Source organism: Camelus ferus, chromosome 25, assembly GCF_009834535.1.
Source record: "Camelus ferus isolate YT-003-E chromosome 25, BCGSAC_Cfer_1.0, whole genome shotgun sequence".
Classification (NCBI taxonomy): domain Eukaryota; kingdom Metazoa; phylum Chordata; class Mammalia; order Artiodactyla; family Camelidae; genus Camelus; species Camelus ferus.
In genome coordinates this window covers 35,548,561-35,573,367 of record NC_045720.1, presented here as the reverse complement: position 1 = coordinate 35,573,367, position 24,807 = coordinate 35,548,561, and the positions used below count along the sequence as shown (strand labels likewise).

The following is a 24,807-nucleotide window of genomic DNA, read 5'->3' as shown; positions in this document are numbered from 1 at the left end:
AAATATATATAAATATATATAACAAATACATATTATATATATAGTGTGTGTGTGTGTGTATATATATATGTACATATATATATATGGGTGTGTGTGTATATATATACACACCATTTTATCATGTGCCCAGAGCCAGAGATCTGGATACAGTCAGTAAAGAGAAGTGATCTTCATATCACTAACAAGACCCTTTCAGGGGACCCTGACAGGGTACTGCAAAGCCCACAGCTGACTTGGAGTTTTAATCAACCTCATACTGCCTCATGCAGTGTGCCTTTCTTTGGTGGCCGCGATGGGTAAGGATGACTTTGTTGTAATGCAGAGCAGGACGCTAGGGGGCCTTCCAGCGTCAGACCCCTCCCCCACGCCCTCTGCCACGGCCCCTCTCTGAAGCACCCAGATAATAGTACCTCATGTATACTTCCTGAGCTTTTCAGATGCGTAAAAACCACCACCAAAGGGAGGAACTAGAGCACGTGGCCTCCGACCTCCTGGTGCCCAGAAGCAGACAGTGTTGACTGCCCTGTTACCTCCACATCAACCAGTTAGAGAATTGCACACGAGCTGATCACGTACCCTGCGACCCCCCCCCTTTCTTACCTGGCCTTTAAATATGCTTTGCTGAAACCCTTTGGGGAGTTTGGGGTTTTCTTCAACCTGAGTCACCCCATCTTCCTTGCTCAGCCCTGCAATAAAACTTTCTCTGCCCCAAGTTCTGCCATTTCAGTTTCTTTGTCCTCATAGTGCATCGGGCACACGAGCTTTTGTTCAGTAACATTGTCATCCTCTTGCTTTTGTGCAGGATAAACCAGCTCATCATCTGGAGGGCTCACAATATGCCAGTCACTGTGCGAAGCGTCCTTCAGGCACTATCTCAGTCTATCCCATCAACAGCCTTAAGTTGCAGTTATTTCTGTATTTACAATCATTTCCATTGCAGCTGGAAATAAGACCTAGTAACAAGAGTTGGAAAGTTGGAGTTTTGAGAACTAATTGCATATGGATGATAGCCCAAGCTTTAGAGTAGGGAGAAGCTTGTTCAGAGAAAGTATTTAACAGAGAGCTAAAGAGAGAGAAAAACAGAAGACCAAGGATACATTTTGAAGCACAAAAACAGGAGAAGGTGGACAGAGGGAGACTCTGAAAGAGACAGGAAAATAACAAGTAGAAAGAACACAAGAGCAGAAAAATGTCAAGGAGGGAGTGATCTACTGACCGACAGTTTGAAATGTTGAGATCAAGATTTAAGGAGTAAATCGCGTGAGGGTTTTGAAAGGATGTTGGGTTTGGAAGTGAGAGGGTCACTGGCAACCTTGGACGGAGAAGTTTGCAGGGGAGTGGTAGGGATGGAAACCGGATGCAGGAGGATGAGGGTTTCCGAGTCCGTGAGGAAGGAGGCGATGTGTTTGGGAGTGAAAGGTTCGCTGAGCCTAAGTCCCAGTCTGACGACTCCTGGAAGAATTGTGGCATTTCCTCCGTGGACGCCGGTGAAGTGAAGCCAGGAGGTGACCAGTTCCAGACACACAGTGGGGGCTCAGTAAATTCTACTGAATGAATGAATAAATGAATGAATGATGATCCTGAAGACTAGACAATATACCTGCTCTGTTATTCCATGAGTTTTCTGTCTCCAGAGCAAGGCTCAGAGTTTTCCTCCATTAAGTCTGTCAAATCCTTTCTCTCTTTCCACATTGATGCAGCTCCAAAATACAGATACAGCTAGTTCTTTTTTTGTCCAAGGTGGTCCTGACGTAGACCAAGAGGGGTCAATTATAGCAGACGAACTTAACTGAGGACTTGAGGATAACAATTTGGAAAAAGACCAAGTGAAAAGCAGCTGTCAGATTATCACAGGACACCCCATCCATGCCCCTCCTGGGCATCTCCGCCTGCCTCTGTTTCCACATCTGGCTCACCACCGTTTTACAGGGAGGTCAGACTATTTCTCCCTCTCCCTTCGCCTCACCCATGCCCATTTGGTTGGCTTTCCCTGCCGTATAGATAAAACAAGCAAAAGCACAGACCAAAAATGTAACATGAAAAAATGTGCAGTATGCTGTATATATGTATTTACATGCAATATAATGTGTCTGTGCAGTCAAACTGTAATAATTCTACCTAATAAAACTGAAAATGGAGAAAAAAAATAAAACCACAGAGATTTTTTTTAAAAAAAAGGTAACAGACAACAATCTCTTGTCTCAAGAAGACACACACTTTAATATAAAAAAAGCAGCTTAGCTCCTCACTGTCCCCAACTGTCCCTCCAGAATATACCGGGCCTTTGCATCATCAAAAGTCTTAAATTGCCCCCCCCTCCAAAAAGAATGACTGTCTCCTTCCACTGAATTCAGTTGCCAGCTTTAGAATATAGACAGCAAACAGCTCCACAAAAAGACAGTTTATTGTTCTTTCTGCCAGAAGTGTGATCAGGGTGAGGGCTGAGAGTTTGCCGGACAGAGGAGGAATAGAAGGGCAGCGCCAGGAAGCGGCTCAGGCAGGAAGGGCCCCGTGCTCTGGGCGGGCGGCGGGGGAAGCGCAGCCGGCCCGGCCCGGCAGAGCTGGGAGGTGGGGCGGCGGGCCGGGTGGGGCTTCCCTGATGCACTAAGCAGGAGGCAAGCTTTAGGTGAGAGCGGAGTTTTGCAGGGGGCAAGACGCATGCTCCGATTCATTTCATATTGTCCCCTCCAGCAGCAGTAAGAGGACAGACTGGAAGGGAGACTGGTGAGAAGCGGGGCGGGCAAAGGCCGTGGGGAAGGAAGCCACACAGACAGCAGGCGCGGTGTGGCCTCGGCGTGCGAGCTGGCCTGCCTTGCACGCACCCCCTTCCACCTGTTTCTGCCTTTCTCAAAATTGGCTTAGACAGTGCCTGCAAAACAGAAACAGACTCACAGATGTAGTAAACGATCTTATGGTTATCAGGGGGAAAGAGGGTGGGAAGGGATAAATTGGGAGTTCAAGATTTGCAAATATTAACTACTGTATATAGAATAGATTTAAAAAATTAATTTCTTCAGTATAGCATTGGGAACTATATTCAATATCTTGTAGTAACCTATAATGAAATACATAATATAATGAAAAAGAATATGAGAGAATGTATGTGTGTTTTTATATACATGTTATATGACATTTTGCTGTATACCAGAAATTGTAACTGATTATACTTCATTTTAAAAATAAAAACTTAGAAAGTATCCTGTGGAGCTTGTTAAAAATGTTTTCCTGGGGCCCACCCTACAGACTCTCATTCAGGAAAGGCTAGGGAGAGGGTTTCAGGAATCTGAATTTTAAACGAGAACCCTGGGAGTGGCTTCTGTGCAGGTGCCAATTTAATACTGGTCCACATTACCTAAATCCTAACTCCCTTCCAGGAACCTCTGTAGTTCTCTGCAAAGCCTTTCCCCTCAGCTCTAGTCCACACCGGCCTCACCCAGGGCTGCGTCCCTTGGGGCTCTCTGTTCATGTGAGGATTCCTTACACTTCAAGGCGCAGATCCTGTTAAAATGCAGCCTGTACTCACAGCGAGCTCCCAAGGGACCTGTCGCACCTTTCACACGCAGAGGACAGAGCTCACTGCATCGTATGTGCTGGCATCGCGTTACAGGGATGACCTCTTGGTTGTTCAATGTAAGCGCGTCTTGCCTCCTAACCTGACTGTAACTTCCCAAACGGAGACCAAGTTCTGAACACCTCTGGAAACTCCTCCCCTCACCAGGGACTGGACATACAGCTGGTGCTTTATAAACCCAAGCTGAATTGAATAATTCAAAGTAAAACAACAATAAACATCTAGATTTCAGGTAGGGAATAAAATAAATGGAAAACCTCACCCTTAATCCTTGTTACTGTTCCTAACAGGCACTTTCATGAAGCCACATTGAAGAGCCAGAGAAAGATGACGCTCCATGAGGCCCTGGGGACCCAGAGTCTTAGACATCTACCTTAGACCTGCAGCACGAGAGAAGCACAGCTTTCCTAACTTAGAAAGGAGATGTGCTTTTCTAAACACTCCTGGAGCATCTTCTCAACAAGTCTACCCGCGGCGTAACTGGAGTCTAACCCGTCAGCCTACGTAATGCAGGCAAAGTACTGGGTTCAGTGGCAGGTGGATCAGGTCCCAGTCTCAGAATAAGTTGTGGGTTTTTCTTTTCCTTATAGCGTCAGGGAACCATATAGGCTCAAATGGGAATCCCAGGCTCTTAACCTGTGGCTACGTACTGATTAAGCGATACACTTGCTGGGACCTGCTTAGTGCTGCCAGGCTTTTCGTATTTTCACTCAGACACAGCTATAGATGTGAACAGGAGCGTTAATGTTGTTAGGCAAGTTTGGTAAAGGCTGCTAAAACCAAAGCAACAAAGATCCAGAAGGACTTTAGAAAAAAAAAGTGGGGGAAATTTTCTTGGCCAGGAGGAAAATGTATAGACAAGCAAGACAGAGGAGAGACGTTTTCACCATTCGAGACAGCACTGGAGCCCAATCCAAACCGCAGCACACGATTTATCGTCCAAATTACATACTAAAACCAGAGAGTTTCTAACCTTGGCATGGCCCTTGGAGTACTTTGCTTTATACCAAAGGAGATCCTTGGATCTCCTTCTGGGAAGACATCTCAGGCATCACAGGAGAAAACTGGAATATAATACATGCCCCACCCCTGAAGACCACAGACGTCAAAATTCTAAGTTCAAGGAGAAGAGCTAGATTTTATTGCAAAAAGAATTGTCATTGCTACCTTTGTTTGAAAGACAACAATTCAAGACTCTAGGAGACTACACCAGACATCACATATTCTAATATAAATGAAATGCATTTAGGTAAGATATTTTAAACCACTGTCACTAATGAAAGGATGATTTGATTTTAGCAACTGTTTGTAAGACGTTGTGAGTAAATGAAGCCATTAGTGTGCCATGAAATACTTTGTTTCACAACATCAGTTTTGCAATGAGGACTTGAAACAAGAGTTTTCCTGGGGATACACATTTTGACATGACATTAAGGTCATCTGTGTATATTCTAATATAACCATAACTATGATAATAATTCTTTTGTGCAAATATTTCAAGCAATCTTTCCAGCAGAACATTAAAAGACTATAATGTATGTATGTGATTGCGTGTGAGTGTGTGTGAGTGAGAGGGGCTAATTCAGCAACGAGGCTAAGTCCATCAGGTTGGCTTGAGATGCTTGGGGGCTGGTGACTTGTCGTGAAAGGGCATGTCTAGCACAATGGGTGAGGGGGTGGGGAGTAGGGGGCAAAGCAAACCTTGAATGGATAGTCAACGACCGAATGTCTCGTAGCCACCCCACGTTCAACCCCTGCTGATGCGATGGGAATCGCCTGGCCAACAGTATGTTTTCACCAACACTGTTAGCAAATTCTAATGCATGCACAGCACCAAGGCAGCGGGTCTGTAGACCCAAAGTCACGTAGCTAAAGTTAACACTGTTTTACATCTAATCCAGAAAGCCTGAATTTTGAATACAACCCACATATATTTTTAATGGCGAAATGGCAGCTGTTGGGGGACCTCTGGGGTGCCGGGCGGCTAGGGGAGGAGGACTTCCTTGGTAGGCCTAGTCCTGTGCCTCTGATCAGTTGAGCAAATTTAGTCACATGCACTGCAAAGCAGAAGCCAATCTTGTACATGGCACTTTGGATAAGCAGGGTTTGCCCTGGATTGAATGTTTTTGGGGCATTAGAAGGCTCCCATCCATCCTAATCAACTCTGTGTAGACATGATGCAACATCCAGTGTTGGCTCCGATCAGCTCAAGTGTCAGTCACTGAGCAAGATTCTTGCCCACAGCCCTCTGTCCTCATTTCCTCGTGGCGGAGTGCGTGTGGTTCTCTCAGGACAATGCCCTGTCGCCTGCATTCTGAGCGTGCCTGCCCCTGACAGGCTTGCCTGGCTGTGGCACTGACCATATGGCTAGGCTCAGCTCCACCCTCTCTCTTAATAATTCCATCTCCCTTACTGTCCAGTTCAGACTATTTTCACGGAGGGCATTTAGTTCTAGATTCTCCCCCAGATGACCCCTTCTCACAAATGCATCCATGCCTCCAGTGTGTTGCAAGGTCCCTTGGCTTCCACACACGCACTGGGACGTATCTTGCTGATTAGGGCTCATGTAGTGTATTTCTAAAGAGAATTCATTCAGAACTTCTACAAATACTGTTGTCTTTAATATCCCAGCTTAAATTCCATTCCGTGCATTTCTTATATTGTTGCATCTATCTGCTTGCATTCCTGGTTTTCTAATGCTATTGATCTTGATCCTGGCATATATTAGGATAAATTGGGTCTTTTCTCAATTTGTTATTCAAAAGAAATATTAAACATCATTTTCTCAGACTTTCCCTCTTACTTGATATTTACCCCAACAGAAATATAAACACTCATTACCATATTTGGGGAAATCCAAGATTATGAAAAGCTCTGGGAAGTCTTGAAATAAAGTAATTTTTAACATTGTTTATCATCCATGCTCCAAGACTTCCTAAACTTATTTTTTAATAGAAGTTTTTTTCATTCAATACTTTTGTATTAGTCTGTTTGGGCTGATGTACGCAGAATGAGTAGCTTAAAAACTACAGAATTGTATTTCTCCTAGTGCTGGGGGCTGAGAATTCCAAAGTCAACGTGCCAACCCGGCGGCATCGTGGTGAGGGCTCTCTTCCCGGCTCAGAGCTGGCACTTCCTCCCGGTGTCCTCACATGGTGGAAGGGGCAAACTCTCCCGGGCCTTTTATAATGGCTCTAATCCCGTTCATGAGGGCTCCATGCCCAGGACCTAAGCAGCTCCCAAAAGCCCCACCTCCTAACACCTACTCCTGAGGCGTTAAGATTTCACAGATGAATTCGGAAGGACACAGACATTCAGAAAACAGCACCCACTAAGAAATGCACTGCCCCAGGAGGAAAAGGAAAAGAAACTATTTTCAGATACCCTGCTAGTGGGAGAAAAACGTATTCTCCACAGAGCTCTGAACCCGCTGCTTCTGGATGATGCTAAGCAGCTGGGATGAGGTAAGGACCAGGCGGAGAAGCAGAACTCCCGGGGGTGTTTGCTTCACTCTCTGGACCCCCGCTCCTGGAGGGCAGAGCGTGCCTGAGTCCCCGCACAAGGTGACACTCGTAGGCCGGGTAACTGACAGCTGCGCCGTGAGAAGGGAAATACGGCCAGTCCCCCTCGCGGCCCCCTTTCACATTCCGCTTCCTGCAGGTCCTCCCTGGAAGATCGAGTATTTTGTTCAGTTTATAATTATCCTTTTAAATTCAACTCAACACATTACTGAAGCAATAAGCAGATCAGTCGTTGAGAACAGAGTTCCCTTTGGTCGCTGTGTTCCTACCCAATGGCCTTTCTTCAGGTCTAGAGCACGCCAAGCGCTTTCTCATCTCAGAGGCTCCTCATATGCTGTTCCCTCAGCCTGGAACACTCTTCTCTGTGCCTTGCGTTGCATCTTTTCCAGCGTAGCTGTCAGCCCCACCAAGAGGCTTTCCCCGATCACCCCTCGTTCTCCTATTATTCTCTGCTCTTTTCCTTCGTGGCACTAGCCCGATTTATAATTCCATGTTGATCTGCCTTCTTGTTCATTGCCTGTCTCCCCCTTAAGGCCCTAAGCTCCACAGGGCAAGGGCCACGTGCTCTGTTATCCATCAATGTATCCCCAACAGAGCACAGTGCCCTGTGCAAAGGTGGCACTTTAAAAATAACATTTGGGGGTGGGGAGGAGGGTATAGCTCAGTGGTAGAATGTGCGCCTAGTACACACAAGGTCCTGGGTTCAATCCCCAGTATCTCCATTAATAAATAAACAAACAAACAAACAAACCTAATTACCTCCCCCAACAATTTTTTAATATTATTTTATTTTTTAAATAATACTTATTTTCAAATATTAAAATAAAGTATTTTTAAATAAACAAAATTAAAAAAATAATCATAGTGATCTCAAAAAGATTTTAAAAATTAAAAAGAAAAGAAAAGAAAAAATAACAGTTGAACAAATGAATGAAAAGTCCAGCTCTTTGCGAAGAGCAGAAGTGCCCCTTCCCACGCTCACTTCGGTCTCTCAGAGCCTCTAAATGCTCGCCTGTTCCTCAGAAGATTCCCTCTTCTGTGGATCCCAGATAGAAATACATTCTCTAGGCTACCTCCCAGCAGGCAGCAAAATTAATTCAAGGGTTTTGCAGTCAGCTTAACACGTTGGTGTTTGAGTGCAGGCTAAATACACAGGCCGAAGAATTCTCAGTGATCTAAGGTGTTTTTTTTTTTAATTCAGAAATGTTCCCTGTCATCCCATGCCACCTCCTCCATACACAGGTCACTTACTGCTAGTCCATGTCGCACACAGTCGGCCGTGTCAAAGAGAGACGGGGCACACGAGAATATATGGGCTCCTTTTCTGGGTAAGGAACTAGGCTGGGTGACTTGTCTACTGTTGTCTCAGTCCATTCTCACGACAAACCTATGGGGTGGGTAGTATCCCATTTTATGGATGGAAAACCTAAGGCTCATCAAAAGGCAGTGTCCATAAGCAGGAGGAGCTCGAGTTCTTTCTGCTGCAGCACCAGTGTGGGAAACAGAACAGACAAGGGCACGTCAAACACTTTGTGAGAGAAGCGACGAGGATGAAGGCCGCAGTCCTTCAGATATTACTCTGGAAGAAAAATAAACTCCTTTTGATCAGGTACATCTCAGACTTAATAAATCCCACTCTAAGATAGAAATTTTTTTCATAGCTTCACACCTGACACCAAGATGTGCTTTACAAGTGGTTCAGTGTGTTAGTGTCTCTTCTCCTCCCCCAAAGTTATGAATTTGATGATGTTACAATCAAGGGTGACTTGGAATCAAAGAAATGTGGTTTAACAGCTCCACTGATGGGGCTAAGTTAAAGAGATCCACAAATGTTTTCCATCTGCTCCTAATATTTAAAATAAAATTACCATCAATAAAGTATTTACTATACACCCAGACATTATATTGAGCGATTTTTTTTTGAGCCATCTTATTCAATTATCATCCAAATACTACTACAGAGTAGGTACTTACATTAGTCCTTATTTTATGAAGAGTGAAACTGACACTCAGGTTAATTAACAAGCCCCAAACTGCACAGCTATTAAACAACAAAGCTGAGATTCAAAGGCAGGTCCATTCAAGCCCCGAGATGGTTTTTTTTAATCACAATAACACACTAGCTCCTGGCCCAGCAACACAGAGTTTGAGGCTTTCCACACTCACAGTGGGACACAGGGCGACGGTGGTTAAGTTTCTGTCTAACAAGATGTTTGTTAGCATGAGGAGCACGAAGGCACAGAGCGCATCGTGCAAGGAGGGACAGCGCGCCCTCCACTGCCGCACGACTGGTCTGTAATCCTTGGTGCCAGGGCGGCTGCCAGCACCAGGATTACATGCATTCCTCACGGCAGAGGTGGGCCCCCTGTCACCCCACAAAACACCAACAGCGCCAGGTAATATGGCATCAGAGTCCCGCACGTACCCTGCACCTACCCCTTCAGACTTCCCCAGGGTCCGACTGTCCATAGTACTTGGAAAGCAGCTGGAAGCTCAGCCAGCCCAGAGTCCGCAGGGCTCGTGCGTAATCTGATTTGCCCGGGGAGGCTGTGTGCTGTAATTTTTCATTTTAACTCAGGATCCTCTAACAGGCACTCATTTGATACTCATTTCACTCTTCACAAACTCCACATCTGAGGAGACTGCCTGCAGGGCCTTGGAGCTGCTGTTGACTTCTCCCCGGCAGACAGGAAGGCGGTGGCAGGGAGGGAGGTGAGTACGAAAGCGGGTTCTTGAGCCCGGCTGCTGGCTTGGAATCCCTGGTTCTGCTACTTGGCAGCTGCCGACATGGGCAACCGCTAACGTTACCCATTCCTCAGTTTCCTCATTTATAAAATATCGGCTAATGTTGCATCCTTTTATTAATATCATTAGTTATCACAATATCATCACAGGGCTAGTATGAAGAATTAACGAGAGGATGGATGTCATGTGCTTAGTGCAACGCCAGGCACAAAGCACCAGGAGGTGTTGCAGACAGGTAAATGCTCAGGTGCTCGATGGACTGTGTTTCATATTCTCTGCTCATATACAGTCATCCTTGTAAAGCCCCAAATTAAAAGAACACTTTTAGGTCTTCAGGGAGAGAGAGCTGAACTGGGTCTTGACCCAAATGGCATTTAGAGTCACTGGCTAAGTAAGTAACGTCCTGTTAGAACTGATCCTCTGCCCGGTTGGCTACGCCAGCTCTGCACTTCCGAATGATATGTATTTGGGATTTATCTAAAGCAGAGATCAGAAATTAACAATCTGTTGCAAACATTAACAACTATGTACAAAAAGTTTCTTCTGTATAGAACAAGGAACTATATTCAATATCTTGTAGTAACCTATAATGAAAAAGAATATGAAAACGAATATATATATGTATGTATGACTGAAACATTATGCTGTACACCAGAAATTAACACATTATAAACTGAATAGACTTCCACTAAAAAAAGTTAAAAAAAAAGAAATTAACAATCCGCAGTCATGTAAATGGGCCAAGTACAGGAACAATATAAAATAACATAGAATAAGAAAAAAAAGTAGAATGTAAGGAAGACAAGAAATGAGTGTCAAGATGAGTGGCAAATATACTAATTCTGAGACCCAAGAGACAATACGAAGTGTCCTGCCCAGGAGTGGACGGAACTGGGGAGTCCAGCCTCTGTCTACAGAGCTGGCGGTCACTCAGCCCCAACTAATGGAAATGCAGATCTGCTGTCACCAAAATTTCCTATTTTCCAAGCAAAAGCAAAAATCTAGATTTTCATGTGAAATGTCTTGATTTGTAAATATCAGCAATGAAGTTCAAATTATTTTTAAAACTCTCTCCAAACCAAACAAAATCAGACTAATACCTATATGCTTCTGGTTTGCACTTCCCGCACATGACAACACTGCCGGGGAACTTCTGCTCTGGCAGCAACCTTTTGTTAACTCTGAATGTTGACCCGTTTGTTCGGAAAGGCTATGGAGGAAAGAGGGGGTGAGAGGGGAGGATGGCCCACCCTGTGGCCTCAGCCTAACCACAACACATAAATAATCCAAGAGTCGCACAGGGGCACGAGGGGGTCCTCAGACCACCCCTCCCTCCAGCTTCCCCATCCCACCAGGCTGCAGGGGTTTTCTCCACCCTGGAAGTAACGGGGAAGAGAGGGTTAAAGTGCTGCAGAGGAAAGGAGGGGGGTCTCCGGGCAGGTCAGAGAACTGGCTCCCCCACCCCAGCCTGGCGCCTCAGTCATTGTCAGCTGGCCCTAAGCACTCAAGTTCTGTGCTGGGTTTCACCTCCTGCTCTAAAAGGGAGGGTGTCAGGCAGAAGGTGGCTGAGATCTGGTCAAACATCTGGCATTTCTAAGCAAGTTACCAAGAAGGCCGGCAGAGGACAGGAAACTTAGCGGGGCTTCCCTGAGGTGGGAAAGGGCAGCATCGCCTGGCGTGCGGATGGGAAGGAGAGCGCGGGAGGGTGCGGCTTCCAGTCCCTGAAAAGGTCGTCTTCATGGCATGATTTCTCCAACTGGTTAAAGTGCTCAAATTTCCCCCTGAACCAATACGGGTACGAAGTAAACCGAAGTGTAAATTACTGTCTATCCGTGTGCTGAATTAATCGCGCTCTCGCTCCCTTCCATCAGCCACAGCGCTTGATCTTCCCAAGGCGTGGCTTGCTTTCCAGTTTGCTACCAGCATCCACTCCACGTAGGAACTTGCTCTGTTGACATTCGGGAGAGTCGCCATCCACAGCAGATGATCTGCCTAACGACACCTGTGCTGAATCCCCAGCTCTCTTACTTTATCCCTTTGTGTGGGTAAAAACCATTCGAAGTGTGAACACTTCATCAGCTCTCAGCCAAAATGAAGAGTAACAAGGAGAGTAAATCCTTCAACATTTTAAGGGAATGTGGAAGCTGGTCCGGAATTCTGGCCTATAACAGACAATCTTCTCTCGATCGATGTAGGAGTTTGGGCAAGTTATGTGACACTTCTTGGGCAAAGGAGATAATAATGGTACTTACCTAGGAGAGCAGTTAAGAGGATAAGATAATCCAATATTCAAAGAAACACCAGTGACAGTAGAGGAGAATTCAGTCACGTGTGTACAGGTCAGTTATCGAGGGCTCCCCGTGTAGGCCAGTCAGCAAGTGTAACATTTTATACAGTCTTATGTCATTGTCACAACAGCCTTACGAGTTAGGGATTACTGACTCTCATCTGAAAGAAAAAAGGCGAGGTTTGGAGAAATTTCCATTTTAACCGTGGGAAGCCACAGCTTAGCAAAGTCAGGGGACCTTCCTGAGGTCATACGGCTAATACCTAGGGAGGTCAGCCTTTGACCCCAGGCAGCTGGACTCCAGCGCCCATGTATTCGGTGGGTGCATCGAATGTAGGACTTGATGGACAGAAAGTGTCACTTCGCTTGGAGCAGCTGCAGAAAGAGTGGTTTTAAACACCAAACCATGCAGGATGCTGGAAGTGAAGAGACTCGGTGCCCAGATGCAGGGCAGGTCGTGAGGAACCAGGACAAGATGGGGCCAACGCTCAGGGGTGAGGTCAGCCTTAAGCAGAGGGGACCAGGGGAAGGACCAAGCCACAAAGCTGGAGCGTGATGAAGCCTGGAAGGCTGGCCAGGGTGGGAGAACTCTGGGGTTGAAGCGGAGAAGCCAGAGGGCAGTGCACAGCCCCATGTGATGGGGACATGACTGCACCAACCACGGCTGATGGAAACCAAGGCCGACCGTGGGCCCTCCCAGGGCCATCTCCACACTGTCTATGCCCTGGAATCAGGGATCCGAAGGTCTGGGTGTCCCTGGGAACATGCAGACAATTTGGAAGTTGTCCCAGGAGACGCTGCATTGCTCCTGCTCCCCGAGCACCTTGTCTTTTTCCTTTTTCCTTACAGATCAGTCTCCTCAGTCCAGGCCTGGGCCCCGCACCGTTCCTTCCACACCCAGACTGAAATCCGGCCCTGGACCTGGAGGAAGTGAAGTCCCCCCGATCCTCGCAAACACCTGAAACCCTGGCGCACCTCTTACGTGAGGTGGGGGATTCCCCAGCTGAGGGGTAAATAAAGAATCATTGGTAACAACTATTTTGAAAAATCTCCCCTTTCACGGGAAGGAAACCGTGCCAGCTCCTGCTAACATAGGAAGTGGGCCCAGATCCTATTCTTTAAAAAAGAAAAAAGAAAAAGAAGACCAAGTATCAAATTGTGCTCCAAACCCCCTGATTTGCCTCTTTTAACTTAACACTCGCGTTAAGCAGGAGGCTGCAGGAGACCATGTTATTACTAAATTATGCTTTTATTTTCCTTTGATGTGCCTGACGTGGCTTGCTTGCACATATTGGGGTATTTAGTAAATGAACCCTGGGCCCTGGTTATTTATTTATTTACCAGTTTCCCTGGCATTATCAAAAGCGAGGAGCAGCTGTGATTTCCCCAGTTCAAGCATGCAGCTGAATGTTTAAAAGGCCTGCCTTGCCCAGGCCCCTGCACGCTGAGGAATTACGTTCACTAATGCATAAAAATGGGAGGAAGGATGTCGGAGCAAAACCTGGGCTTCCAGCTGCAGGGAGGGTATGTTCTCTGAAACCTTGGGTTTCCAGCAGACTGCTTACCAAGAAGCAAAGTGGAAAAGCCAGCTGACTGTGGTCTTTTGGAGTCCTGGAGCCAGAAGAGTCTCCTCGCTAAGTCAGAGGGAAGAGCAAAGGGGGTGCCCACCTCCCGGCTTCCACCCTAGGGTCTGTGCCTTCTGATTCAGGCGACACTCCCTGAAACGAGCTTCCCTGAACCAGCCCAGGGCTGGTGTCCAGGAGGGAGGCACTAATGTAGGCATGCTGACGGGTAAAATACGGACACACTCAATCAGTGGGTAATTCACGCCTTCTCTGAGCCCCACAAGGACCTGTAAGTCCCCATCCCTTTCTCCTGGAACCACCTGGAACAAGTCAGCAGCTTGAGGGCACCATGGCCCTGGCACCACAGAATGCCGCCAGCACACTGCTCAGTGGCAAGGCTGCTTTCTGGTTGCCTGGTGTCGGTGCCAATCAGATTTGTTAAATACTTTTATCATTACTTTATGGGTCTCACTTTGTACTACCTACAGGACTCCAAGGCAAATGTAGCTTTTCCTAAATCCCTCTCTATAGTGAAGAGTATTAGAGAAATATTCCTGTGTGGTTAAGTTGTCCATGTTGTATTCGTTATCTATGGCTGTGTAACAAAATGCCCCCAAGTATAATGGCTTAAAGCAACACATTACCTCATGGTTTCCCCAAGTGGGGACTCTATGGAAGGCTTTGCTGGATCTTCTAGCTCAGGGCCTTTCACGTGCTTTGATCAAGGTGCTAGCTGGGCTACAGGCATCTCAAGGTTCAAGAGGAGACGGATCTGCCTCCAAGTTCACATGGTTGGCAAGATTCAGTTTCTCACAGAGTTTGGTACGAGGGCCTCAGCTCTTCCCCGGCTGCCGGCCAGAGGCCACCCTCAGTTCCTTGCCACGTGGGTCTCTCCATAGGGCAGCCCACAACATGGCAGCTGGCTTCATCAGAGAGAGAGGGAGGGGAGGGCAGGAGGAGGGAGAGAGGCAGGGGGATCAGTTAGTTCAAATCCCCCTCCAGTAGGAAACAAATGATTTATTGCCCATCATATGGACCACCAAATAGTACTCCTACAGATCACATCTAACTTGTGAATGAATCAGATTCCAGATACAATAGGAAAAAACAAAAGCTTCTTAATCTATCCTGAAAATTGTCACTTTCTCATCAGGCCAGGGACATGAGAGCATTGGGGCTTCTTCACTTAGAGCAGACAAGGAGTTGTCATCAGAGCTGGTAATGGGGAAACAGTGGGCTACTTTTAGAAACACATTTGTTTCTGCTGCAAAGAGCTTTTCACGGAACTTTCTTCTCCCCTGCATTCCACCCCCTGCCCTGCTGCTCCCTCACCGGCGGAGCCCAAGCACACATTATCCCCACTTCATGCACTGCCCCCTGCCATCCCAGGGAGCGAGAAATTGGAAATGAAACACACTATATGCAGATTGGTTTTAATCACCTGGAACAGATGGTGCAGAAAGCGGCAGGTAAGTGCAAATTCGAATTTCCTTTGGATGTTTCTTCAAATGCAGAAACAACAAAGAAATTAAATGGACTGTCAAACGTCAGTGTCAGTGCTGGCTTTGAACAGCCATGTCTATACATAACCCTACTCCTATCGAAATCTATTTTCTCCTCACTTCTCTGTTAATTAACTAACACTTGATGAGCTCAGTGCAAGAAGATTCACATGGAAACAAAGCAGGCGCGTTTTACTCCTTGGCTGTGGGAGAATGGAAGGCAGCCCAGTAAATGCATGTGAGCCCAGCTCACCTGAGCTCTGCACTGTAACAGGTAATTGCAATAAATCATCCTTTGCCCCATGATCCCAGCCTAGTGAAGATTAATGGCAGTAGACACTAAAGCTGCCAACTTGGAAGATTTCCGTGGTGGTGGAGAGGAGGCTATGTGTGAGGAATGTGTGATAAAACGCTACACTGGGACCATAATAAACGGGCTGGAAGGGAGCCGAGGTCCTCCTCCGTAATGCAGAGACATTAAGACCTGTCTGATTGTGATGACAGACAGGTATTTGACGGAGCACACTGGCAGCTATACAAAAAAAAAAAAAAAAAAAAATAGCTAAAAGCTAATGTCAAGATGTGATGTAGACCTGCCACCTGCCATCAGGAGTAATTATGGCTCTGACCACTTGCTTGTGGGGAGGGCAGAGGAAACAATATTGTATCTGACTGTAAGGAATCAGCTACATTTGATTTGTGGCCCTGGTGGCATGAGCGGCCCCACTGTCACCCTCTGTGATGAAGCAGCCGAGTCGGACACTGGCCACTGTCCTCCCTGGAGCGTATCTGAGGGCCGACTTGCTTTCACTCCATCCATTCAGGAGGAAGCCAGGGACGGGAGGAAACGATGGTCTGAAGTCACTGACTGAACGCTGGGTACTCCAAGGCCAGACCAGGCTAGACACAGCCAGAGATGAGGACAGACATCCGTGTGAGAGACCCTTCAGAAACCTGAGTCTCAAGGAAGCCAAGAGATCCCCGGGGCTCAGGCCAGACACTTTTCAGCAAGTTGCATGCTTGGAAGTTCACTTCCTGTGCAGATGGCAACACGCTCTCGGGAGTCAAGAGGATGACTGTCACCGCGCAGACTTGGAACCTTTGAACGCTCAGGAGGAGCCAAGAAGTGGGGCTGAGAAGCTGTGTCGGAAGGGCTTCTCCTAGCTTGCTGGGGCTGCCATCACAAAGAACAGCCAACTGGGGGCTTTAGCAGCAGGAACTTATTGTCATAGTTCTGGAGGCTAGAGGGCCGCAATCGGGGCGTCAGGGCGTGGTCCTGCGGAGGGCGGTGAGGGAAGGATCTGTTCCTGGCCTCTCTCCTCGGCCTGCAGGTGACCATCTCCACGTGCACATGGTGCTCCCCCTGGATGTGAGTCTATCTCCAGTTTCCTCTTTTGTGAAGGACACCAGTCTTTCTGGATTAAAGCCCACCCTGGTGACCTCATTCTAACTTAATCTCTCCAAAGACCTTATCTCCAAATATTGTCACATTCTAAGGCACCAGGGATGAGGATTTAAACATATGAATCTGTGGGGACACACAATCCAACCCGTAACAGGCCCCCAGAAGAACCCCCTGGGCCAAGTGTGTATGGAAATTAAAAGCTCTCACTAGTCCGAGGGCGAATGACTGGGGGCTGCTACAGCAGAGGGAGGTCCAATCAGAAGGATCTGGGGGGGAGGCAAAGACTGCTGGGTATGTGGGGCAGATGTGGGTGTGGAGTCCACAGGTGTGAGGTCACAGGCAAGGCCAAGCATGAGGCAGCACAAACCACTGACAGAGTTCACGTGAAAGCAGGCAGCGGAATGAGGGGCCACTTGCTGGAAGCCACGCTTTGAGGTCCCAGGCAGCACCAGTGGACAACACAGATCTAGACACTGTACTGATGCAGGGCAGGTGGTGAGAAACCAGGACAAGATGGGGCTAACGCTCAGGGGTAAGGTCAGTCTTAAGCAGAGGGGACCAGGGGAAGGACCAAGCCACAAAGCTGGAGCGTGATGAAGCCTGGAAGGCTGGCCAGGGTGGGAGAACTCTGGGGTTGAAGCGGAGAAGCCGGAGGGCAGTGCACAGCCCCATGTGATGGGGACATGACTGCACCAACCACGGCTGATGGAAACCAAGGCTGACCGTGGGCCCTCCCAGGGCCATCTCCACACTGTCTATGCCCTGGAATCAGGGATCCGAAGGTCTGGGTGTCCCTGGGAACATGCAGACAATTTGGAAGTTGTCCCAGGAGACGCTGCATTGCTCCTGCTCCCCGAGCACCTTGTCTTTTTCCTTTTTCCTTACAGATCAGTCTCCTCAGTCCAGGCCTGGGCCCCGCACCGTTCCTTCCACACCCAGACTGAAATCCGGCCCTGGACCTGGAGGAAGTGAAGTCCCCCCGATCCTCGCAAACACCTGAAACCCTGGCGCACCTCTTACGTGAGGTGGGGGATTCCCCAGCTGAGGGGTAAATAAAGAATCATTGGTAACAACTATTTTGAAAAGTCTTCCCTTTCACAGGAAGGAAAACCGTGCCAGCTCCTGCTAACATAGGAAGTGGTCCCAGATCCTATTCTTTAAAAAAGAAAAAAGAAAAAGAAGACCAAGTATCAAATTGTGCTTCAAACCCCCTGATTTGCCTCTTTTAACTTAACATTCGTGTGGCCGTCTGTACCAGACACACACGCACGAAGTCATACACATGCCAGTAGTGTGTGCCTGGGACCCGGAATAGAGTCAGGATCTGAGAAACACTTACTGAATAAATTAAAAAACACAGGAAGTCATCGGTGCTTCAGAAAGGGAAAGTTGTTAGAAAATAATCTAATCTCCCCCAAAAGTTTACCCGACGTTCAGTTCTGGTACGTTTCATCAGCTCTCCTGTCCTGTTTCTCTCAGTTGTCAAAAGCCACTCACTGGCCTTTTAGCAGAGCATGTTATGTTTTGGTAGAGTGTCTTGTGAGGGGAAGTTAAGTTCCGTGTTAGGAAAGGCAGTAGAACTCATCACCCCAGCCTAACCTCCCTCCCAACACAGCCATCTATGCAAAATGTTCCATTTAGAGATATCCAGCCTCTACCAACCCAAATTGTTTTCATATCACGCACTCTCCTCTCTCTCTCTCTCTAACACATACACGCTTCACAAATAAGCTTTCAATGCATTTTCTGTGTATTTCTGGTCTCTTACTGTCAATGGGAATTTGTGTCTGGAATTCGGGCATCCACCGTGAATCCACAAACAGCTTACAAGTTCTCCAAGTCAGCAACTATCGGATCTGTTGCAGAAATCCTACCAGACATGCTTTCTGGAGAACAGCCAAGAGGGCTGAGAATCTGTTGTGAGTTAGCCAGACTGCTCCGCTGGGCACATCTGACTCTGCTGACATCTCAGATCGCGTGTCTCCCCACCCAGAGCTCGTGGCTCGCCAGCAGGGAGGCACAGGGCAGCAGCAAGCCCTGAGCTGGGCTCGAGGGTTACAGTTTCTGGGCAGAATCAGCTCACGGGCTGGGCCTCTCCTTCCTCCTTCGGGATAAGGATGATCCGGGCAGAAGCAGCCGAGAAGCATGGAAATCATTAGCAGGATAAGCTGTGCACAATCACCAAAGCATTAAGGGCTCTCAGTTAACAAAATGGCCAGCATTTCTGCCCTCCCCGAGGTCCCCAGTGTGGGACACAGGGCCAAGAGAACTCGAAGCCACCCTCCATCCAGCTCTCTTCCTCTGCAGGCCAGGAGGCTAGTTAGTGCCTGAGATTGATCTACACAGTTACTTGCAACCCAGCAAAGACTAGATCCAGACCCCCTTCCGCTTGCACACTGACTTCACCACCACGTGCTGGCTCCTCCCTTCCTGCTGTTTTCCAGGCACTGCTGATCTTGTCCTGGATCCCTCCCACAGCCTAATTCCAGGGTTGACAATGCCCTTGAAGTCTGGACCTTCCACAGGACCTACGTTTTCCTGCTGTTTTCTGTTTTCCTACTGTCTTCTGAGCTTCTCTGACCACTTTGTTCCATGACTTCATTTTAACATTAGTAGGGGCTGCTGTATTCATACTGGGCATATAATTAATTGATTAGTCTGTAAAAGAGGATTTATCTCTCCATTGATCTGCAGGGATAATCTGCTTTTCTCCAGGGTGGAGGGACCACTTCTCCCCAAAACATGATCCTTCAACGTGTACGGGGACATTTCGTTGTTATCACGATGACTGGAGGACACTACCACCCTTTCCCAGGCGGGGCCCTGCACAGCCCAGGACAGTTCCCTGCAGCAAATCTGCCCACCCCAAAGTGTCAGTAGCAGTCCACCGAGAAACACTGACGGCGCTGCCTAGCTAAGGAAGAACCCCTTCCTGCTCTCTGCTGCATGCCTCCATCAGACTAGGGAGGCTGGATGCAATGGGAAAAGCATCAGAATCCAGGTAGAGGCCAAGGGTCTAGACATAGCTCCCCGGGTGACAACCAGACTTAGACACATCACAGCTTTTCTGACTCTGTTTTTCCATCATACGAGGAAGACAAGACCTCTAATTCATAGGGTAATTGTAAGGATCAAATGAAAATGTACATAGAATTGTCAGTGCAGAACTATAAAGGATGTTATTCACCAGCTTTCCAAAGAAAGAAACATAGAGAGAGGGAATGGACACAGCTTCGTGGGGAGGCTGCAAGCAGAGGTTACCCCGGTGGGAGCTCAAGCATGGATTTTTGGAAGATTTGCGAAGTGTGTGTGTGTGATTCTGGGCGTCTGGGGCCAAGGAGCAGTCGAAGAGGAAAGTGAGTCTGAGAGCCAGCTGACAGCGGGACACTAGCAAAATATTGTAACTGCGCAATGTGACTTCCAAACCTTCAGGAAAAGTAATAGAAAAACATGGTATCGTGAGGTTGGACGCCTTGTGGAAACCTGCAGGGGGTAAATTTTGCATCAAGTCGGCTCAGAAATAGGACCTGTCCAGAGGGAGGAGAATAAAGCTCGAGGTCAGAAGAGGTATTAACCAGGAGGCCGAGCAGGTGATTCCAACCCAGTTCACCTGAATGTCGGCGGTACAGAGAAGCAGCAGCTCACAACAGGACTGTGTCGGTTCTGTTTTAATTTGAATTAAAGCTCAACTCTCCCACCCCCCACCCCACTCTGCCATAGAGCCTCAGGCTTGTAATTGGCCAGTATTTACTATGATCTCACCTATGGACAAAACATCGCGGTGACTAGAAAGAGTTGAAAGTGTGATAATGCCGTAGGTATTGTGGCTTCTAGAATGGGCTCTGGGGCCAAATACTCCCCACATGCAAATCAACTCTGTCATTTCCTTGCAGCCCCCTCTTGGGCATGTCATTTTAACTCTTGGATCCTGATTATCCTCCGTCAAATGGCAACAAATATAATATGTACCTCAAAGGAATGGGGTGAGGACAGAAGATAATACATGTAAATCACACTGTTGTTAATGACACTTAATGGGGCCCATGACTCAATAAACATCTCGAAAATTAAAAAATTAAAGTGAATCAAAACTTCCATGTGCTTGTCCCTCTCAAGTTATTTCAGCTGCGTACAGTGGTCACACGTGATGGGATTAAGTCAGAACAGATCATGAGCCACTAAAGCTTGGTTTTATAAGCAAGGGCTGAGAGCCAGGTTTGGGGTAAGGGGGCAAGGAGAAGTTCACACTCACCCCAGTCACATGGACTGAGAATGGAAATCGGGGGGGGGGGGTTCCTCCAAAGACAAGCAAACACACACACGCACCACACACCCACTACAGCTACCAAATCCTCTGGAGGTCTGCAACTGCGAGCAACAGCAGTACTGCTAGGTATTCATATTAAGGTGAAGTTGTTTTTGCTGAAACACAAGGATGTTTATTAAAGCCTGTGATTCACTGAGAGAGAGTTTACAACATAATAGGAGAAGAGGCATTATCTTTACGTATGTAAAAGATGACCAGTGTCCAAACACACCTGGTTCGAGTTCGGACTCTGACTTCTGGGCTGGATGACCTTGGGCAAACTCGAACCCTAATTTCCCTACGCCTTTTCTTGTCATCTTAAAATGGGGAAGGTGATACCAAACTCATGAGGTTCATTTGGAGGATAAATGGAACAATCCATAGAAAGTGCTCAGCGCAGCGTGGGACGAACTGGAGTTACGCTATGCGGGCTAACTCTTATTAGACACATTGGTATTATGATACCCATCCAAGGCAGGATGCGATAAACGTCCAATAAGTAAAAACTCCTTGTGTCCTAGGAATTAGGACAGCCAGCAGTCCCCGTGCAGTGGTGTGTCCCAGAGGACCTGACAGAGAACAGGACAGGAGCTGAGTCTGGGGCACACAGACAGAGGGACGGGGTAGAGCCCTTGTCCCCGCAGCACCCAAGAAACTCATGCCTATGACTCCGGAGCCCTGTTTCTCACAGGCAGCAAGAGAGGCCACGGGTACGAGTCTTTCTTTAATCATCACCTGCAGATCAATTTAAGAGGCAGCGTGATTTTTTTTTTAATGTTAATGAAAAGAGCACAACAAAATGGAATCTGAGAACCAGGCGCTGAGCTGCTGGGGCTGCTGGAGGCTGACGGCGGTGAGGGCTCAGGACGGGGGAGAGGGGAACCCCCGAGCAGACTGTCTGGTGGGGCTCAGTGCATCTTCCAAACGCCTGTCTCTCCAGGGAGGTGGAGGCCTTCGAACAGCTGCTCTGCTGCTTTGTAAACAAGTGGGGGACACACTTCTTTAACCTGGAATCCTGCAGCTGAAAAATATGTTTGCCTCTCCAAGGATTTGGTTGGAAACGCTTCAAAGAGCTCTGCTTGTCCCAGAAAGCTGGGGCTCAGTAGGAAGGGACATGCTTCATCTCCGAGAACAGGGCTCTCCTTGGGCGGGAAGAGCAGTGTTTTCCAGCTTAACAGTAAGTAACTTTTTGACTTGGGCAAGAGAGTGGGACCAGATTACCTCAGACGTACATGCAGTTTAGCTCATGTGCAAAGGACATGCGAGGAGAATGTTCCCACCAGAGGTGGGGCTGGCACTGGGCAGGGGAGAGGCACGGGAAGACATTTCCCGGGCATGGCGTGATGACTGGATCATTTCCAGAGACGGCTGCCAAGGCGGGCCTCTGGGCAGCTGCAGCTTCAGTGAGGCTCCATCACGCTCTCTCCCCCACCCTCCTCCAGCCGTGTGTGCATGTGTGTGTGTGTGCATGTGTGTATGTGGCTGTGTGTGTGTGCACGCGCGTGCAAGCACCAGCCAAAAACATTCATTAGCCTGCTTTTATGTTTCAGAGCTTAAAAGCCATCAAGGTAGCTGTTGCCTAGAAGCCAAGGAACTAATTTCAAGTCCCAGCTCTGTCATTTGGCCAGGTGACCTCTGCCAGGTCATCTCACCCACTCCAAGCTTCAATCTCTTCATTTGTAAATGAAGAGGATAATGTCGGAAGCAGTTAATTCAGGGATCTGACGAAGAACCAAATTAAAACGAGTTGACACAGAGGAAGTCTTCCGCCAGCTCCTAAAGCCGTGCTCCTCCAGGCACGGACCCCAGACAGAGCAGCGCCCGGACCCCAAATGGGAGCCTGGGGGAAATGCGGGCTCACAGGCACCCCCTCAGAGGCACTGGATCAGAATCAGTATGGTGACGCCATCAAGGTAGAGGACGTGCACAGTCGAGTTTGGGAAACACGGCTCTAAAGCATTATTTTTAAAAAATGGATTTGTACACTGGTTGCCTAAGTTGGGTAAAACCCATCCACCTCTTGACTCCTGAAATTTCAGCCATGCAGTGGACTGCCCAAGTCAGCCCTGCTTCCTCAGAGGACCAGACGTCTCCAGGAAGCAGCACCACTTCATCTGTCAGTTCGCAGAGATGCCCAACACAGCGTGAACGAGCCTGACCCGCCCCATAATGGCACGACAGGCAGCCTGGATTTTTTTTTATAGCTTATATAGTTAAAAACAAACCAGCCAACCTTACTCTGGCTGGAAAGACCCTACAGGACAGGGTGGCCTTCCATCACTAACGGTACCTACCACCTGCCCTTTGCTTCCTCCACTGCCGCGACCCTGGCCTCCCTGCTGGTCTCCAGACGTGCCAGGCAGTTCCTGAAGGAGAGCCTTTGCACTGCAATTCCCTCTGTTTGGAATGCTGTTCCCTGCATAGCCACAGAGCTCAGCCCCTCGTCCCTTTGGAGTCTTCGCTCAAATGTTACCTTCTCAATGATGCCCTCCCTGGGCCTTCAATTTAAAATCCCAGCACCTCTTCTTACTCAGATTTATTTTTCTCCATAGAATGTATCACTCTCTAGCGTGCTATATATTTTACTTATTTATTTTGCTCCATTATTTTACCCCTTTCTGCCCCCAAATGGAATCTAAATTCATGAAAGTAGGAATTGAATTTCTGTCCATTTTTTTTTCACAGCAATATTCCCAGCTCTGGGAACAGTCCTAGCGCACAACTGCTTGACATTTATGGAGTGGATGGATGAATATACAAGAAATGGCTTTGAACTTGGGCTCCATAATCAGAAAGACTTGGGCTTGAATGTCAGCTCTGTCAACATTAGCTGCATGACTCTTTGCAAACACTACATGTTGACAGCTCTGGTACAGTGCCTGGCACATAGGAGACTGCTCCGTATGTATCAGCTATCATTATTAAAACATAGTTATCATTATCCTGGGATACAAGCCTCATTCTCCCAAGAGAATGATTAAAAGTGTCATTTATTTTAACAAATAGTCAAACGTTCAAAGAATAGACTGTATCAACCAAAACAGGACTAAGGAAGGACTGTGACTCATTTCTCAGCAGTCAATTCTTTTTGCATCAGCAAGAGAGAAACAAAAAAATTAAAATTTGCATGCGTGAACATGATTCACGTAAAGACTAATGCTCCCTATCTTCTTTTTAGAGGCAGACCAGGAAATACTGGTTTCTCTTATGTTTCCAAATAAAATATAACATCTGACGTTGGACAAGTGAAAACTTGGGCTGAATTTCAAGGGCTTATTTTATAGCATCATCAGACGGTGAAACTGACCAGATGGGGAAATGGCCCTCCTGGCCCACGAGTCACTCAAACTTACCGGAAGAGGAACTGGAAGGTTTCCCCTCCATGCTCAGACTCATCGCAAATATTTGTCAAATAAATGGTGAGCTTCTCATAATAGTTATTCTAAGTATTTTTCTTAGAGGTAATAATTAACTATAAAGAGATGATATTTCATTCCATTGGCTCATCCTTTTGGCTTTGAACAACACTCGTTTCCTTACCTGTAGTAAAATCACTATTTGTGTCGATAAATCACCTCACATCTTAGAACCTCACTTTATATTCTGGAGCAGTGACTCAGGTGGCCTCTAAGGTTCCTTCTGGCTCTAACATCAGCGACTCAGTGACTTAAAGCATCTCATTCTCCGACATCCCTCACCTTGGCTCTTTTCAATCCATCACTAAGTTCCACTGACATGACTCTAGAATATGTTTTAAGTCTGTCCACCTGTGTGGTGACCACCCTGATATTTAGTCACCTGGACTAATCTGAGAGCTTCCTCATGGGTCCTTCTCTCACACCTCTGCAACCTGTGCTCCCGCAAAGCAGCCAGAGTGTCCTTTAAAATAAAAATTTGATTCTACT

At 47.4% G+C, this 24,807-nt stretch overlaps 1 long non-coding RNA gene across 1 annotated transcript; it reads right to left on the bottom strand.

Moving 5' to 3' along the window:
* Positions 1 to 7,973: 7,973 nt before the first annotated feature.
* LOC116659856 lies at positions 7,974 to 15,733 on the bottom strand. Its single transcript, XR_004315215.1, has 4 exons — positions 14,334 to 15,733; positions 12,090 to 12,285; positions 9,529 to 10,314; positions 7,974 to 8,671 (listed from the first exon to the last, which is right to left on the bottom strand). It is a non-coding gene; the product is annotated as an uncharacterized LOC116659856 (long non-coding RNA).
* Between the last annotated feature and the right edge of the window lie 9,074 nt (positions 15,734 to 24,807).